Below are 17504 nucleotides of genomic sequence, written 5' to 3'. Positions count from 1 at the left end.
TATCGCGTTACAAATTTGACTTTTGTGTTGCGATTTACAGATTCGCATTGCGAAATTAAAAACTGAGTTGCGAAATTAGAGTTCGCATTGTGAATTTGAGATCGCGTTGTGAATTTGTTGATCATTTTGACAAATCTAAATAAAATTAATTAAATTAGTATATTACAAGGCAATTTTAATCATTAAAATTATTTTCTGAAAATAAAAATACACATTTCCTGAAAATACATAATTTAATTTAGTTTATTTTTCATTTCCAAAATTATTTAAGTAAATTAATTCGATTTGTTAAATGAATTCAAGTTTTATACAAACACACGTTTCCCTATCGGATTTACATCTGCTTCTGCCGACACATTATCAAACTTATAATAAAAACAAAAATCAATATAGTACGATTCCACCGCCTCCGTTTCTACTCATTATTTCTCAATTTAGTTTCCCAGCAAAAATAAATATAATCATAAACAGTAATCACTTCCCTTTACCAATCTACTGGAACTACACCATTAAAAGCATTATTCTAAACAATAAATCCTAAAACTTGAACTACAATCTCTTTTCAAAAAAAAAAAAAGACAGCGTCAACAAATCTAAGAACTAGTAAATTTGGTAACCGCCTTGATTCCTTCAGAGACAGCGTGTTTAGCCAATTCACCAGGAAAAATTAATCTCACAGCCGTTTGAATCTCCCGCGATGTAATCGTCGGCTTCTTATTATACCTGGCTAATCTGGATGCCTCCTGCGCGAGTTTCTCGAAGATATCGTTAATGAAACTGTTCATAATGCCCATGGCTTTGCTCGATATACGATGTCAGGATGAACCTGTTTCAAGACCTTGAAGACGTAAATCTTGTAAGTCTCGGTGCTTTTCTTGATCTTCTTCTTCTTCTCTACGCTGTCTTTCGATATCTTCTTCTCAGCCGACGCCGGGGATTTCTCCGCTACTGGCTTTTTCTCGGCGGGCTTCTTCTCGTCTTTCGGCGCCATGTTTTATGAGGATCGAAATCAAGGATTTTAAAGAAGGTGAAATGAATCAGGAGCGAGTGAATCGAGAGGGTTCGACGGTTATATAGAGAGGTGGGGCGAAATTTAATTGGTTGCGTGAGGTTCACTCAAATCGATGACGTGGCGTACTTGAGTCGGTTAGATGTGAGCTGCACAGTTAGGATAATATTATTTAATTTAATCTAGGAGAGGTGCCTATGGATTTGGACCAAGTTCTATATACACCCATGACCAATCTGAAATTTTGGATAATATTATTAGAGAAAATCGCCTCAGTGACAAAAAAAAAAGTTATAATATACGATTTTAACCAACTTTTTTTTGGATTTGCCAAAATGACCAACAAAATCGCAACGCGAAATAAAAATCGCAACGCGATCCCCAGAATCGCAAATCAGTTTCCAAAATCGCAACGCGATTCTTGAAAATCGCAATGCGATAGTACAAATTCGCATTGCGATTTTCCAAAATCGCAACGCGAATATGAAAATCGCAACGCGAACACATAAATCGCAACGCGTATCCGTAAATCGCAACGTGTATCCGTAAATCGCAACGCGTATGGGTAAATCGCAATGCGTATCCGTATATCGCAACGCGTATCCGTAAATTGCAACGATAATCCGTAAATCGCAACGAGAATCTGTAAATCGCAACGATAATCCGTAAATCGCAACGAGAATCTGTAAATCACAACACTGAAATTTTGGGTATATAACACTGAAATCATAAACTAAATCCCTAAATCGCAACTCATTCCATCTCCATCTATCACTCTCTCCGGCGACATCCGTTCCTATATCCAACGACATCCTTCCCAATCCGGCAACAGGTTTTAGTTTCGCAGCTCGTCTGTTTAGTAAATTAATTTACAACCATGAAATCATCTAATGTTGATCATGTTTGGATAGATTTGTGTTTTGGAGGGTCATGGGATAATGTTCATGGTGTTTTACAATATATGCATTTACCCATGAATCTTCAACTAAAATTGTCTTTACAAAAGTTAACTTATGAAACTCTAATGCTACGTGTTTCAAATAAATTGAATTTAGAGCCCCTAAGTGGATTTAGGCTATCTTATCAGAGAAATGGTAAAGTTTATTTGTTAACCGACAATGAAGATGTTGAACGATTCATGCTTACATTAGTGTTTCACAAGATGATGTTACATTGTATGTTGTTGAACCTAGAAGTAGTATTGTTGGGTCAGTAGCGGGTAGTAATCAACTAAGTTTTTCTCAAAACCCACAACCTTTCTCTAATCCAAATCCCAATCAACTTTCAGCACCAAATTCCGGTTTTCGTATTGACCAGTTAGACGATGATGAGCCATAGAAAAAATTGTGAGTACTAGTCAGTATTCGAAATTTGGTCTTGGTCAATATCCGGACTTGATATTGGTCAATACACGGATTTTGATGATGTTTCAGAAGAAGAAACAAACCATGCGTGTAATGATATTGATATTGGTCAATACCCGAATTTTGATGATGAAACAGCCATTGCCGAAGAATGTATTGTTGATGATAATGAGGAGGAAGTTACGACTGTGAATGAACATGTTGAACATCCATTCTGTAATTCATATAATCCTGAAGAAGAAAAGAAGAAGAAAAAGTCCCCGAAGAAAAGAAAATGCCACGGGCGTATAACTGGAATATGCCAGAATTACTTCAGATACCGGAAGAAGAGTTGATAAAGAAAGCAGTTGATTGTTACACAAAAGTTATTCGTATCAAGAAAGATGATTGTTTTGATACAAAGGAAGACTTGAAGATAGCTTTATATACGAAATGTGTGGAAGATGGCTATCAACTAAAAGTTAACAAATCAAGCAAAGATCGTTTCGAAACAAGGTGTATGATTGACAAAAACTGTACGTGGCGTATGATTGCAAAGAGAATAAAAGATTGCAAAATGTTTCAAGTTAGGACTTTTATGATAAACATACATGTTCAAGAACCCAAGTTTTTCCTCACCATAGACAGGCAAACAAAAAGGTGTTGGGTGGTTTTCTGGCTGAGTTAATGTTTTGAATGGCAGGGTATATCGGGGACATGAAATTATGACTGACATGAATGCTCGGTTCAAGATTAGTATATCATATTCTCAAGCTTGGAGAGCCAAATGTTATGCCTTGGAATTGTTGAGGGGGTCGCCAGAAGCATCGTTTGCCCAACTGCCGGCTTATTGTCACAATTTAAAGCTGAAAAATCCTGGGTCGGTAACTCATATCAAAACAGATAGAGATGGACGCTTTGAGTTGCTGTTTATCGCCATTGGTGCTACGGTTAGTAAATCAATATAATTTTGTTGACTCATTTTTGTTAGTTACATGCATTTCACATTTAAATGATTATATTTCTTGTGTATATTATTTTGTAGATTCGTTCGTTTATTACTTGCATGCGCCCAGTTATTATAGTTGACGGAGCACATTTGAAAGGTCGATACCTTGGAGTAAACTTATTAGCAGTAGCCATGGATGCTAACAATGGGATATTGCCAATAGCTTACGGGGTTGGCAAATCTGAAACCTCTGATTCATGGACATGGTTTATGGGGCATCTTAGGGATTGCATAGGTCCTATTAGCAATCTGACAATCATATCCGATAGGGCAAACTCAATTGACAACGCTGTTAGAAGGTGTTTCCCAGATGCTTTTCATGGACTTTGTGGTGTTCATTTGTATAGAAATCTAAAATCAAGGTCTGCTGGTATAAAAAAGCACAAATGGACATACTGGAAGGCTGTAAAAGCTTATCGGGAAGTGGATTTCAATAAGCATATAAATTGTTTAAGACGTGTTTTGCCTCAGTGTGCTCAAACACTAGAAGATGTCGGGTTTGAAAGATGGTCAAGAGTATATCAACTTGGAGCAAGATATGGTTTCATGACGTCTAATAGTGCAGAATCAATCAACGCTCTAAGTCGTCATTCCCGAAAATTACCCATTACTATGTTAATGGAGTTTTTTCGAGCCTCTATTCAACAGTGGTACTACAAGAAAAGAAACCATGCAGGTATTATTTCTTTGAATTCGTAACTTATCATATTTATATATTTTACTAAGTATTGTTTATTTAAATTTACAGGAACATTGGAACATCGTGTTACACCATGGACTGAAAAAAAGATAACGAAACGTGTTGTGAAGTCAACGTCATGGAGAGTTGAACCATGTTCAAACACTTTGTTTCAAGTACTGGATAATAACTTAAATGGGCTAGTCGATCTAAATGCAAAGACGTGTAGTTGTATGAAATGGCAAACATCTGGTTATCCGTGTGGCCATGTTATAAAAGTTGCTCTTCATTTAAACCAAGATGATTCAAGCGCATACGCTATGGATTGCTACACTACAGAAGTTTATCGACAGACTTATGCCGAGATTGTCTACCCTATTCCACATCCTTCTGAGTGGGACATACCAGATGACTTACAAACAGTTTGCCACCAGCCATGGACAGAAGGCTACCTGGCCGACCAAAAAGTCACGATCGTATACCGTCTAAGGGTGAAGAGAAGAAGAGATCGACATGTAGTCGGTGCAAGGAAAGTGGTCATACAAGGTTGACATGTGGATCACTAGTGCCATCAAAATCATCTTTTCCTCTACCAAAATATGGATCCTCATCAAAATCCAAAGCTCATATGGTGTCAAGCAAAAGGCAATCATCTTTAAAATCCCAATCACAATTGGCTTCACCTTTTGGGACTGTTAACTTAGGTGATTTTTAAATGCAAACGTTGTATTATGTGGATTTTATGTGTGAACTTTTAACATTTTCAGTTGAATTAATGACTCAGGCCAACCATTTTGACTTAACCAACTCTTGTTATTCAGTTGTTATCACTATTAGGCATGCATTTGACTATCGCAACACGAAAATTACAATCGCAACGAGAGAATCGCAATGCGAAATGAAAATCCCAACATGAAAATCGCAATGCGGAAATGAAAATCGCAACGAGAGAATCGCAATGCGAAATGAAAATCGCAACGAGAGAATCGCAATGCGAAATGAAAATCGCAACGAGAGAATCGCAATGCGAAATGAAAATCGCAATGCGAAATGAAAATCGCAACGAGAGAATCGCAATGCGAAATATAAACGCATTGCGATTCTCTCGTTGCGATTTCATTTCCGCATTGCGATTTTCATTTCGCATTGCGATTCTCTCGTTGCGATTTTCATTTCGCATTGCGATTTTCATTTCGCATTGCGATAGTCATTTTTGCCTTCAACATAATGCAGATTGAAATCAACAAAATCAACCATTACATTTCAATCAATTAAACAAGCACAAATAAGAATTATGTTCGCATCAATTACACAAATCAACTTTTACAAATCATCTTTTACAAATCAATTAAACAATCAAAAAATAAGCAATAATTCTTATTTCCGATCATCTACTATTGAATCAACTTTTACAAATCAATTAAACAATCAAAAAACAATCAATTAAACTATTGAATCAACTTTTGCAGCCATACATCATTTTCACGCAGTTCACTTCTGAGATTAACCTGCAGAAACCAAACATTTGCTCAAACAACACTTTCTACACATCTAAAACCTACAAACAGCAAATTATTGAATTCTAGGTACTTAACCAAACATTTTCAAACCAAAAGTATATAAACTTACCAATTGTTTATGGACATTTTTATAACGCGGATGCAGGTAGGCAGCGTCTCGTATATCGATTTAGCCATATAATGCCGAAACCACAAGCCTACTGCAGCTCTATCTCTATCGGTGGGAGGTAGATACTTGATGCTTCCCGTCGTCAAACGCTCCAACGCCAAGCATACGAGAGGACCACAATCTCCTCTGGCTCCGCTCATTTGTTGTGGCGCGGTCTCGTCTCTAATAACTGTAATATTGAGCTTCTTTGGCTTCTTGTTTCCAGAACGAGTCCAATAATTGATCGCATCCAAGAATTTAGCCAAATGAGAGCTCCATCCCTTAATAACATCTCTTAAATCAGCCAATGATATGTAATTTATCATGCTGTCATACACTATTGTCTTAAGGGATGGGAGCTGAAGCTCGACGAGAATCCAATGTTTACGTTCCAAACAGGGATAAACACCTGCAATCATAAGTAATAATTCATTCATTTGCGCACTTATTTCATAAAACCTTTAAACTCAATCTAAAATAAATACTAACCTTATCGACCTCCCACCATGCAGGATAAAGTTTGGCTTGTCCATTGCCCAAATCAAATGATTCATCTCGTGCATTCTTCAAGTAAACGACGTGAAAAGACGTCGGCATAATTGTATATCGTATATTTTTATTTTTCTTAAGTTTTCTTATTATTAGAAGACGTGTCACCCACGCATCGATATGCTGTTTTACAAAAAAAGACATATATTAGTGACTTACATAAATTTAAAAAAAAATTAATCAAATTGAAATATAAGAAAAATATAAGACTTACCCCCCCCATCGAAATAGCCATTGTCTTCGACCCCTAATAATACGCCCCACCAAGACCGATCAAGCAACAAATAGATATCATCGGTGAGCTTGCATATGTCAGTGAAACACCCCTGGCTCCGCTCATGTAGATAAAAATCAACAGCGGTCTTAGCCCAAAGGGTGTTATCCAGAATTGTGTCCGGTAGTTGTTCCCTCTCCTCTTCAAATACCGGTATGGTACTGGCCGGTAACTCATACGAGAGCCAACTTGAATCCATCATGGCCGGCACGTCAGAGGGTTTCTCAAGAAGCCTACATATGATGCCATGTGAATCGGGCTCTTGAATGGTGGGAGGGACCTCTTCAATGATGACAGTGGCCTCTTGAACGGTGGGAGGGGACTCTCGAGGAATGATAGGGGGGGCCTCTTCAACGATAGGAGTGGACTCTTGAGGGATGACAGGCGAGTCGGGCTTCTTCTTGCGGTGTCTTCGCACTATTGGGGTGTACGGAGACTTAATAGCACGTGCACGCTGTCTGATGCGTGAACTCCGTCGTGCAAGCATAACCCGACGTAAAGCATCCACTCTATCGGGCCGCTAAATAATTAAATACAAAAATCAGTAAATAAACAGACATGATATTTAAACAGTGAAAACAAAGACAAATATGTTTCAAACTTGCATTGTATTCACCCAAGTCATTATTCTATCATAGTTCACAAAATGCATCAGATAACAAAGAAAAATATGTTTCAAACTAATACCTGAAGTTAGTATTTGTCTTTGTTTGTCTATTGGTTGAAGTAATGCAATCCATTCAAGTTTCAATTGCAGAAGAAGAAATAGTTTACTTTCGCAACACGAAACTTAAAATCGCAACGCGAAACCAAAATCGCAACGCGAAATGAAAATCGCAACGACAGAATCGCAATGCGAAATGAAAATCGCAACGAAAGAATCGCAACGCGAAATGAAAATCGCAATGCGATTTTGGTTTCGCGTTGCGATCTTGTCGTTGCGATTTTGGTTTCGCGTTACGATTCTGTCGTTGCGATTTTCATTTCGCGTTGCGATTTTGGTTTCGCGTTGCGATTTTAAGTTTCGTGTTGCGAAAGTAAACTATTTCTTCTTCTGCAAATTGAAACTTGAATGGATTGCATTACTTCAACCAAAAGACAAAACAAAGACAAATACTATTTCACAGTGTTAAAGAATACACAGTTTAGCAGAATTGGCAGCAACCGAACAAATTTACTTTCAACCAAAAGACAAAACAAAGACAAATACTATTTCACAGTGTTAAAGAATACACAGTTTAGCAGAATTGGCAGCAACCGAACAAATTACTTTCAACCAAAAGACAAAACAAAGACAAATACTATTTCACAGTGTTAAAGAATACACAGTTTAGCAGAATTGGCAGCAACCGAACAAATTTACTTTCAACCAAAAGACAAAACAAAGACAAATACTATTTCACAGTGTTAAAGAACACAGTTTAGCAGAATTGGCAGCAACCGAACAAATTTACTTTCAACCAAAAGACAAAACAAAGACAAATACTATTTCACAGTGTTAAAGAATACACAGTTTAGCAGAATTGGCAGCAACCGAATAAATTTACTAAGCAATCTAAGTGAAATGGCTAATCTAAGTGAAATTACGAGTAAATTTATCATTAAGTTAAATATGGAAAATCTTAAACTTACCTCGTTGCGTAGAGTATGAACCTCATTCTGCAACGATACTATCATCTCACGTAGAGCGGCAACCTCACCATGTAAAGTTGACACCTCCACACGCCATGCACCATCGTTATCGCGTAGAGTACCGATCTCCTCACGCAAGGCATTGACCTCATCACGTAACTCCCTTGACTCATCCCGTGGAGGTGGAGGTGGAGAACAGGGAGATAGGAGTCGTGGCATCTTTGCCGGTCGCCTATCATGAGGTGATGGTGGAGAAGAGGCTCGATGATGTGACGGGATAGGTGATGGCTCTCGTTCTAGAGGTGTATAGTCGGGCGATCGGGTGATGGCTCTAGGTGAGGTGATGGCTCTCGAATTGGAGGAAGTGGATGCTGCTCATCATCCGTGCCATCAAAAAAACTCTGACTAGCTTGCCACCAATCAGTGGCAAGCTCTTCCTCCGTGGGTGTCAGTCTTTGTAATGGAATGTTGGCCTCCTAAAATATAAAAACTCAAACAAAGTTAAACGTCTACTATTAATAACTTGTTTATATATTATATGAAAGTATTTGTGTTAACTTACATTATTTATTGTCGCATATGGTATTAAGTCTTCCCAATCCAACAGAGTTTTCCTCTTCCAGGAAATAGCCCTGGGAATATCATTTGACGTTTTTATTGCATATGTACGCATGCTGGGGAAAGCCTCGAATATCCAAATCTACAAACATATAATAACAAAATTAGTAATTGTTAAATAATTAATTATAATTTTAGAAACATTATATAGAAATCTTACCTTAAAGGCCCAAACAAAGCCTGACAAAGTGTATTTGGACCCATCGCCCGCAAACTTTGCGGTCATCAAAGGCAGACGACAACTTAGTCCCGGTAGCTTTCCATATATACGAACCCCACGGAAACAGATTCCATGCATTCAGGTCCTCTACCAATATTATTAGCTCCCGATGAATAGGTTGTCTGGCCTCTCTGCCTAAAAAGCCGGCATACACAAGTAGTAGAAGGCATACTCGGACAACATCGACGTCATCCATCCGAGTGAAACCAGCTTTCTTATTAAACAATTTCTTCAGGTCGTCGACATGTAGGTTCGGATTCTCCATTGACTCATCCGGAAAAAACCCGGGATAACCATGATGGGCGGGCGATATGACGAGTGTACCGGCCTACATCATCGTGTCCGAATCGTAGACCAGTGATTAAGCAGAACTCCTTCCGCCCAAAACAAGTATACGCTGGTGGAAAATGAAACCATATCTCTTCCTCACCACGTTGTATACTGTCGGGTAGATTTGATGTCATGGTCTGAAGCCACAAATGGGTCAATTAGCATCTCCACCGGATGTTGTACTCTCAGCCATGGCCCGAAGCAGGTTTCCTCAAACAATTGTCTTTGAGCAGGTGAAAGCTTCGAAGCAATTGTAGTGGCCAGGCTGACTTTATTTCTCAAGGTCAATTGAGCCGAAAAAAATTTCTACAAAAACAATAAACATACCAAGTTAGATATACCAAAAACTACACTGTGAAGATATACCAAAAACAATAACATAAAAAGTAGTAGTTTATTCTTGAAACTAAATTTGCAAACACTGTTTTGTCTTTTGGTTGAAATGAAAATCGCAACGAGAGAATCGCAACGCGAAATGACAATCGCAACGAGAGAATCGCAACGCGAAATGAAAATCGCAATGCGATTTTGGTTTCGCGTTGCGATTCTCTCGTTGCGATTTTCATTTCGCGTTGCGATTCTCTCGTTGCGATTTTCATTTCTCTCGTTGCGACAGTCATTCTCTCGTTGCGATTTTCATTTATCTCGTTGCGACTCTTCTGCAAATTGAAACTTAAATGGATTGCATTACTTCAACCAAAAGACAGAACAAAGACAAACAAATACTAACTTGAAAATCGCGAGAGAATAGCAACGCGAAATGAAAATCGCGACAGAATCGTAACGCGAAATGAAATCTAAGTGAAATGGTTAATCTATTATGAAATGACCAGTAAACTATCATCAGTTTCAATATGAAAAACCTACAATAATGCAAACATTTCAAAATAAAAATAATTAAAAAACTAACCCTCGGAGGTTGATTTTCCATTTCTGAATATTGTGAGGGATTTCTGACCGTGAATGGTGTGAGGGATTTCGCGGAGATGGGGACGGAAATCTTCGGAGATGGGGACGGATTTCTTCGCCGTAGAGAGTGAGAGATGGAGATGGGACTGAGTTGTGATTTTAGGTTTTAGGTTATGAGTTGCGATTACGGGATTTGTCTTAATATTCGTTTTTGTAATTGAAAATAAAATCCGCGTAGCGATTATAATGGCGCTTTAAATATCGCGTTGCGATTTACGGATACGCGTTGCGATTTTATTTATTATCGTTGCGATTTACGGATACGCGTTGCGATATACGGATACGCATTGCGATTTACCCATACGCGTTGCGATTTACGGATACACGTTGCGATTTACGGATACGCGTTGCGATTTATGTGTTCGCGTTGCGATTTTCATATTCGCGTTGCGATTTTGGAAAATCGCAATGCGAATTTGTACTATCGCATTGCGATTTTCAAGAATCGCGTTGCGATTTTTGGAAACTGATTGCGATTCTGGGGATCGCGTTGCGATTTTTATTTCGCGTTGCGATTTCCAAAAAAGTTGGTTAAAATCGTATATTATAAGGCATTTTTGGTCACTGAGGCGATTTTCTCATATTATTAGGTTTAAAAAACATTTATTCATTTAAAATTTAAAGTGGGCATCTTTTATATTTATAATATATTATTTTATTCCATATAATATATAATATTATATAAAAACCAATTTATATAATTTTATATTGCTATAAATGAGTAATATAAATAAATTTAAAAAATATATAACATCATTAAATATTGAATTAAAATAGAATATTTTTTTAAAAAATAAACAAAATAAAATGAACAGATTAAAATAAGTTTGGACTAACTATTTACAAATATAGACGGATTTAAGAGAAAAAAATTAGACATATTTTAAGTCGAGTCAGTAGAAACACAAAGTATAATTATTCTCATAAACACAACTTGATTATGCTCGCAAACACTTCTAGACTTGAAATTTATTAGACAATCTCTATGGTCTGACAAGAGGTGTTCATAAGTTATTCTAGCCAAGTTTATACATGAGATTAATGCACTTAATATTTATTTAAGTTTAACTTCAACCCAAATATAAATATCAAATTTTATCTATGTTAATCCATATCTATAAATTGTTAACGCAATCTCATTTTCATCTTGCTCTTTTATTTTTCATTTTATTATTTAAATTTTTAAATTTTTTTACAGGAACAATTTAATATATTTTTAAATATTTATATTATATTATTGCATATTATTATAAAATTATTTTATGTAATATAAATTATATAAATATAAAAAAATAAAAAGATATAATACATTATTATAAATTTAGAAAAATTGATTGAGGTCGGATTTAAATGTTTGAATGATTATTTGTGTGAATGTTAAAAGTAATTGAAAATATATTTAATTTTTTAGAGGATTTAAACTTTTGTCATCTAAAATGTTAGTAAATTCAAATTTTTATAAATTTGGATATGCGATGAATAGTACTAATTAATTTAATTTCAAATTCTAATCATTATGGTCGGATAGTTTGCAAATAAAAAATGAATTCAATTATATATATAAAATTTACAAATTGAATTTAGATAATAAAAGTATAGACATTCTATTTGCTCCCTTTCTAAGGCAGCATCAAAGTTAGTTAGGGGCTTTAACCTCGTTGATTTGATAAAATTGTCTTTAATCCCTTAAAATTTAGGGACGAAGAGGGACAGAGTGCCCTTCCCCCCAATGGTAATTTAACTTATAGTCCTTTAGGAAATTATGTTTCTTAACTTTTTAATTAGGTGTAATTGTGTAAATTAATTAGCAATATACAAATTTATAAAGTAGCATTACATTAAATACATGGACTACAAATGACCTATAAAACAAGGCACACAAAGAGAGGTGCTTGGCATGATACAACAAAAAGAAAAAATCAAGAGACAACCAAAAAAGAAAAAAAATCTCTAATTTAATCATGTATTTTATTTAACTTACTAAATTATTTTTGATCAAAATAAATTCTTATATTATTATAGGTAATCACTTTAATCATTTATACTATTTGTTTGTCAAAAATAAATATTTAAACTATGTTTTTTTCACTTTAAGTACCTAAATTATTTTTCGATCAAAATAAATACCTAATTTTATATGATATGTTAACATTTCATTGGCCGAAAAAGAATTTTTTACATAAAAAATGACAGAATTTAAAATAGTTATGTATGATAGTTTATCTTGAAAATATTTTGATAACAAATTAAGTGTTAATTAATTTTAATATTTTCTTGAATTATATATTCGATTAAATTATTCGAATACGAAAATTATTACTCCAAGTTTTCAAAAGTCTATTTCAATCTTTACTCAAGTGTAAAACTAAGTTTCAATCTTAAAATATTTTTGAAACAATTTTTACAAATTATTTCGAGCCATATTAGAGCCAAAAATAAAAATTATTTAGTATGGTATCGATACCACCTATAGGGTACTGATACCCATGTGAACACTTTGGTTCCGAGAAATAACAGAATGCTCGAAAGGTACCGATACCCCCCATAGGTATCGATACCCCATGCAATGGTATCGATACCCCTCAGATGGTACCGATACCCTAAGGCATATAACGGTCGAAATATTTGAATTTTACCCCATATGTACCGATACCCTATGAAGGGGTATCGATACCCCCACGCTCTAAGCTGTTTTATTAATTGTTTTCACACTTAAACAGCTCCATTGACTCTACTAATCATTCCCAACGTTCAGAATCAATTGAGGGATTATTTAAACAAGTTTCTGAAGCCTTTGATCAACAAGAAATCATAGAGAAACAAGAGAGAAAGCATCAAACACCAAGTTTGTTCAATTTAAGCCAATTTTCTTTTCAATATTCATTTTGCTTTCAAGAACACCATTTGTGCTCATTTGTAATTATTCTTGAGTGTTCTTTTCTTGTTCTAGAATTGTGCAAACATCTTATCTTGTGAGGATTTCCTTGTAAGTTTGCAAATTTGTGTATTTCTCTTTGAAAAATAGTGTGCTCAAAAATTGGGGTATAATTCTTGAGGGAATTGTAAGGTTACTCATTGTCCTCAAAAGAAAGAACAAATTAGTGAATTTGTTGGAAAATCCTTAGTGTGGATAGCTAAGGTACTGGGACGTAGACTTTGGTTGAGAAAGTCGAACCACTCTAAATCACTGTTCAATTACTTTCAACTTTCTGCAAAGCTTCCACCAAAATTTTAATTGCTAATCACACCCCTCTTGGCCGATTCCATCGATCGATTAACTCAACATTGGTATCAGAGCCTCACTCATTTTGAAGGTTTAATCGCCTCTTGAGTCGATTCGGAAGAGTTACATCGATAATCAAGTCATCAATGGCCTCTACTTTCAAACGTCGACTCCGGTCTTGATTCGATGTCCGTCAACAAGCCTCCTTTCTTAACACATAGCTATGAAAAGATGAGTCTTCTAATGACAGAGCTATGAAATTTCAAGACGGATAGATTCTCATATCGATTCTCAATTGTCTCAAATCATATGGAGAGATCATTCCAAACGAAAAGCTTGTGAGGAAGTTAGTTTACTCACTTCCAAAATCGTGGCAATCCAAGAAGACGACAATTATTGAGGCTAAGAACCTAAAGTCCTTAACTCTTGAAGAGCTAATTGGTTCCCTCCTCAATCATGAAATGATGCTCGAAGATGAAGTGGACCTCGATAAGTTTGACGAGACACCAAAGGAGAAGGAAAAGAAGAAAAACATTGGAGTTGCTCTCAAATCCATAAAAGATGAGAGTGATTCGGATGACGATGACGATGACGGGGAAATGACATTGTTTGCCAAACGGTTTAGAAAAATGATGAGACCTTACCGAGGAAGAAAATTCAAACGAAATGAAGGCCTAAAAAATGAACCAAAAGAGAATGACCCAATCATTTGCTATGAATGCAAAAAGCTGGGGTAAGTCAAATATGATTGCCCACAATTAAAGAGAAAGGGAAAGAATAAGCACAAGGCTCATGTGGCTACATGGAGCGATGAAGAAGGTTCCGATGAAGAGGAACAAGAAGTAGCAAACTTGTGCTTAATGGCATTCGGGGAAGATTCTAAGGTAACCTCTAACTCATTTGAATTAGATGATTTATCTTATGATGAGTTATTAGAGGAATATAATGGGTTGGCTTCGGATTATGATAAATTGTTTTTAAAATATAAAAATGATGTTTCAAAATTGAAAAATGAAAATAAGCTCATATCCAAGACCAACAATGATTTTGAAAGTAAAATTAGTGATTTGCAAATCAAACTAGAAGAGTTTAAAAAGAAAAATTTAGATTTGCAAAATTTACTTTCAAATGTCAATGATGATCATCAAAAGAAAATTGATGATCTTAAAGCTTATTTTGATAAAGTTGGAACAAAACGTTTTGAAAATGGAGAAAATTCAAAATCCAACTTTGATAGAAAAAGTTTTAAAAACTACAATCATAGAGGTCCCCGAAGAACCTCTAATAGAAAAATCATTAGAAGTATATGGGTTCCTAAAGGACTCATTACTACTAAAGATAAAGATATCCTACACAAATAGATACCTAAGGGGACTAGGATTTTAGAAACTAATGAATATGGACCCAAAAGAATTTTGGTACCAAAAATTAGAAATTAATCTATGTTTGTAGGGAAAGAGGCATTGCTACAAGGCACGGGAAACAAATTCAAACTCATGGTACCTTGATAGTGGATGCTCAAGACACATGATCGGAGACAAAAGCCGTTTCATAGAGCTTAATGCCAAAAAATGGAGGAGAAGTGACTTTTGGTGATAATTCAAAAGGTTACATCGAAGGTATAGGTACAATAGGTAATACCTCTTCCATACAAATTAGAAATGTTTTATATGTGAATGGATTAAAGCATAATCTTTTGAGCATTAGTCAATTTTGTGATAAAGGATTCAATGTCATGTTTGAAACTAATGGTTGTAAAGTTATTGACATTGCATGTAATCGGATTATGCTTGTTGGTCATAGAATAGGTAACATATACATGGTGCATTTAGACTCTATAGATATGACTAATTTATGCCTAGTTGCTAAGGATGAGCATGATAGTTGGTTATGGCATAGGAGACTACGACATGCTAGTATGAGTGTTTTGCAACGGTTAATTCAAGGAGATTTGGTTCGAGGGCTGCCTAAACTAAAATTTGATAATGATAAAATATGTGATGCTTGTGCTAAAGGAAAACAAAAGCGAGTTTCTTTTAAATCCATTAATGATGTATCAACTAGTAGAGTATTGCAATTGATCCATTTAGATCTTTTTGGGCCATCTAGAACTACTAGCTTGGGTGGAAAACAATATGCATTTGTCTTGGTAGATGACTATTCTAGATATACTTGGGTTCTATTCTTAAGTACTAAAGATGAAGCATTATAAAATTTTTTCACGTTTTCAAAAGTAATCCAAAACGAAAAAGGTTACTCTATAACTAATGTTAAGAGTGATCATGGAACTGAATTTGAAAATCTTGGATTTACTGAATTTTGTAATTCTAATGGTATTAGTCATAATTTTTCAGCACCTAGAACCCCTCAACAAAATGGAGTTGTTGAAAGGAAAAAATCGAACTTTAGAAGAAATGGCTAGAACCATGCTTTGTGAAAACAATTTGCCAAAATATTTTTGGGTGGAAGCCACAAATACCGCTTGTTATGTTATTAATCGAGTAATGATTAGGCCTATTTTGAAGAAAACTCCATATGAACTTTTTAAAAATAAAAAGCCTAACATTAGCTATTTTCATCCTTTGGATGTAAATGTTTTGTTTTAAACAACGATAAAGACAATCTTGGCAAATTTGATGCTAAAAGTATATAAGGAATTTTTTGGGTTATTCCTTAAGTTCTAAAGCTTATCGAGTATTTAATAAAAGAACTTTAGTTGTAGAAGAGTCTATACATGTTTTCGATGATAATCTCCTTCCGAGGAAGGATTTTTGTTTGAATGATGATGTATGTAATATAAATACAAATGACGTTAGACATGACGTTGGAGAACCATCATCAAAGGAAGAAACGAAAGATGAGGAAACTCATGATCCTCTCGAGAATCCAACCATTGAAGAAAGGGAAGTATCTTACCCAAGAGAGTACTACTATGTCAAGGATGGTGAAATCATAGGTTATCTATCCAAAGGGGTAACAACTCGATCTTCTCTTAGAAATATTTGTAATTATGTTGCATTTATCTCATGCATAGAGCCTAAGAATATTAAAGAAGCATTAAATGATGAACATTGGATTATGGCTATGCAAGAAGAGTTAAATCAATTTGAGAGAAGTAAAGTATGGACATTAGTTGAAAGGCCTAGTAATAAATCTACTGTAGGTACTAGATGGGTATTTAGGAATAAGCTTGATGAAAGTGGTAATATAGTGATAAACAAGGCTATTGTTGCTCAAGGGTATACTCAAGAAGAGGGCATAGACTATGATGAAACATACGCTCCCGTAGCTAGGATGGAAGCAATTAGAATGTTATTAGCATTTGCATGTTTTCATGAATTTAAATTATACCAAATGGATGTTAAAAGTGCATTTTTAAATGGTTTTATAAAGGAAGAAGTGTATGTAGAACAATCTCCTGGTTTTGAAGATTTAAAATTTCCAAATCATGTTATTAAATTGACAAAAGCAAACAAGCTCCTAGAGCTTGGTATGAAAGATTGTCAAACTTTTAAATTGAAAAAGGTTTTTCCAAAGGGAAGGTTGACACTATAATGTTTTTAGAGCATAAAGGTAAAGATTTATTAGTAGTTCAAATTTATGTTGATGATATAATATTTGGTTCTATTAATGATGTTCTTTGCCAAGAATTTTCTAAGCTAATGCAAATGAACATGATGGGGGAACTCTCATTTTTCTTGGGACTCCAAATCAAGCAAAGAAAAGATGACATATTCATTAATCAAGCTAAGTACGTCAAAGATATGCTCAAGAAGTTTGGACTGGAAAATGGGAGACCACATAACACTCTAATGAGCTCATCGACAAAGCTTGACATAGATGAATGAGGTAAATGTGTGGATGTTAAATTATATAGGTCAATGATTGGTTCTTTGCTTTATCTAACTATAAGTAGACCGAACATTATGTTTAGTGTTTGCTTATATGCTAGATTTCAATCATGCCCTAAGGAATCACATT

At 35.2% G+C, this 17504-nt stretch overlaps 1 pseudogene; it reads right to left on the bottom strand.

The window, feature by feature from the left end:
- Positions 1–443: 443 nt before the first annotated feature.
- Positions 444–1032, bottom strand: LOC120188165 (annotated as a pseudogene).
- Positions 1033–17504: the final 16472 nt, after the last annotated feature.

Source organism: Hibiscus syriacus, unplaced genomic scaffold (genome assembly GCF_006381635.1).
Source record: "Hibiscus syriacus cultivar Baekdansim isolate YM2019G1 unplaced genomic scaffold, ASM638163v2 tig00116939_pilon, whole genome shotgun sequence".
In the NCBI taxonomy this organism is placed as follows: domain Eukaryota; kingdom Viridiplantae; phylum Streptophyta; class Magnoliopsida; order Malvales; family Malvaceae; genus Hibiscus; species Hibiscus syriacus.
Note: the sequence above shows the minus strand (reverse complement) of the source record. Positions and strands in the feature narration are given on the sequence as shown.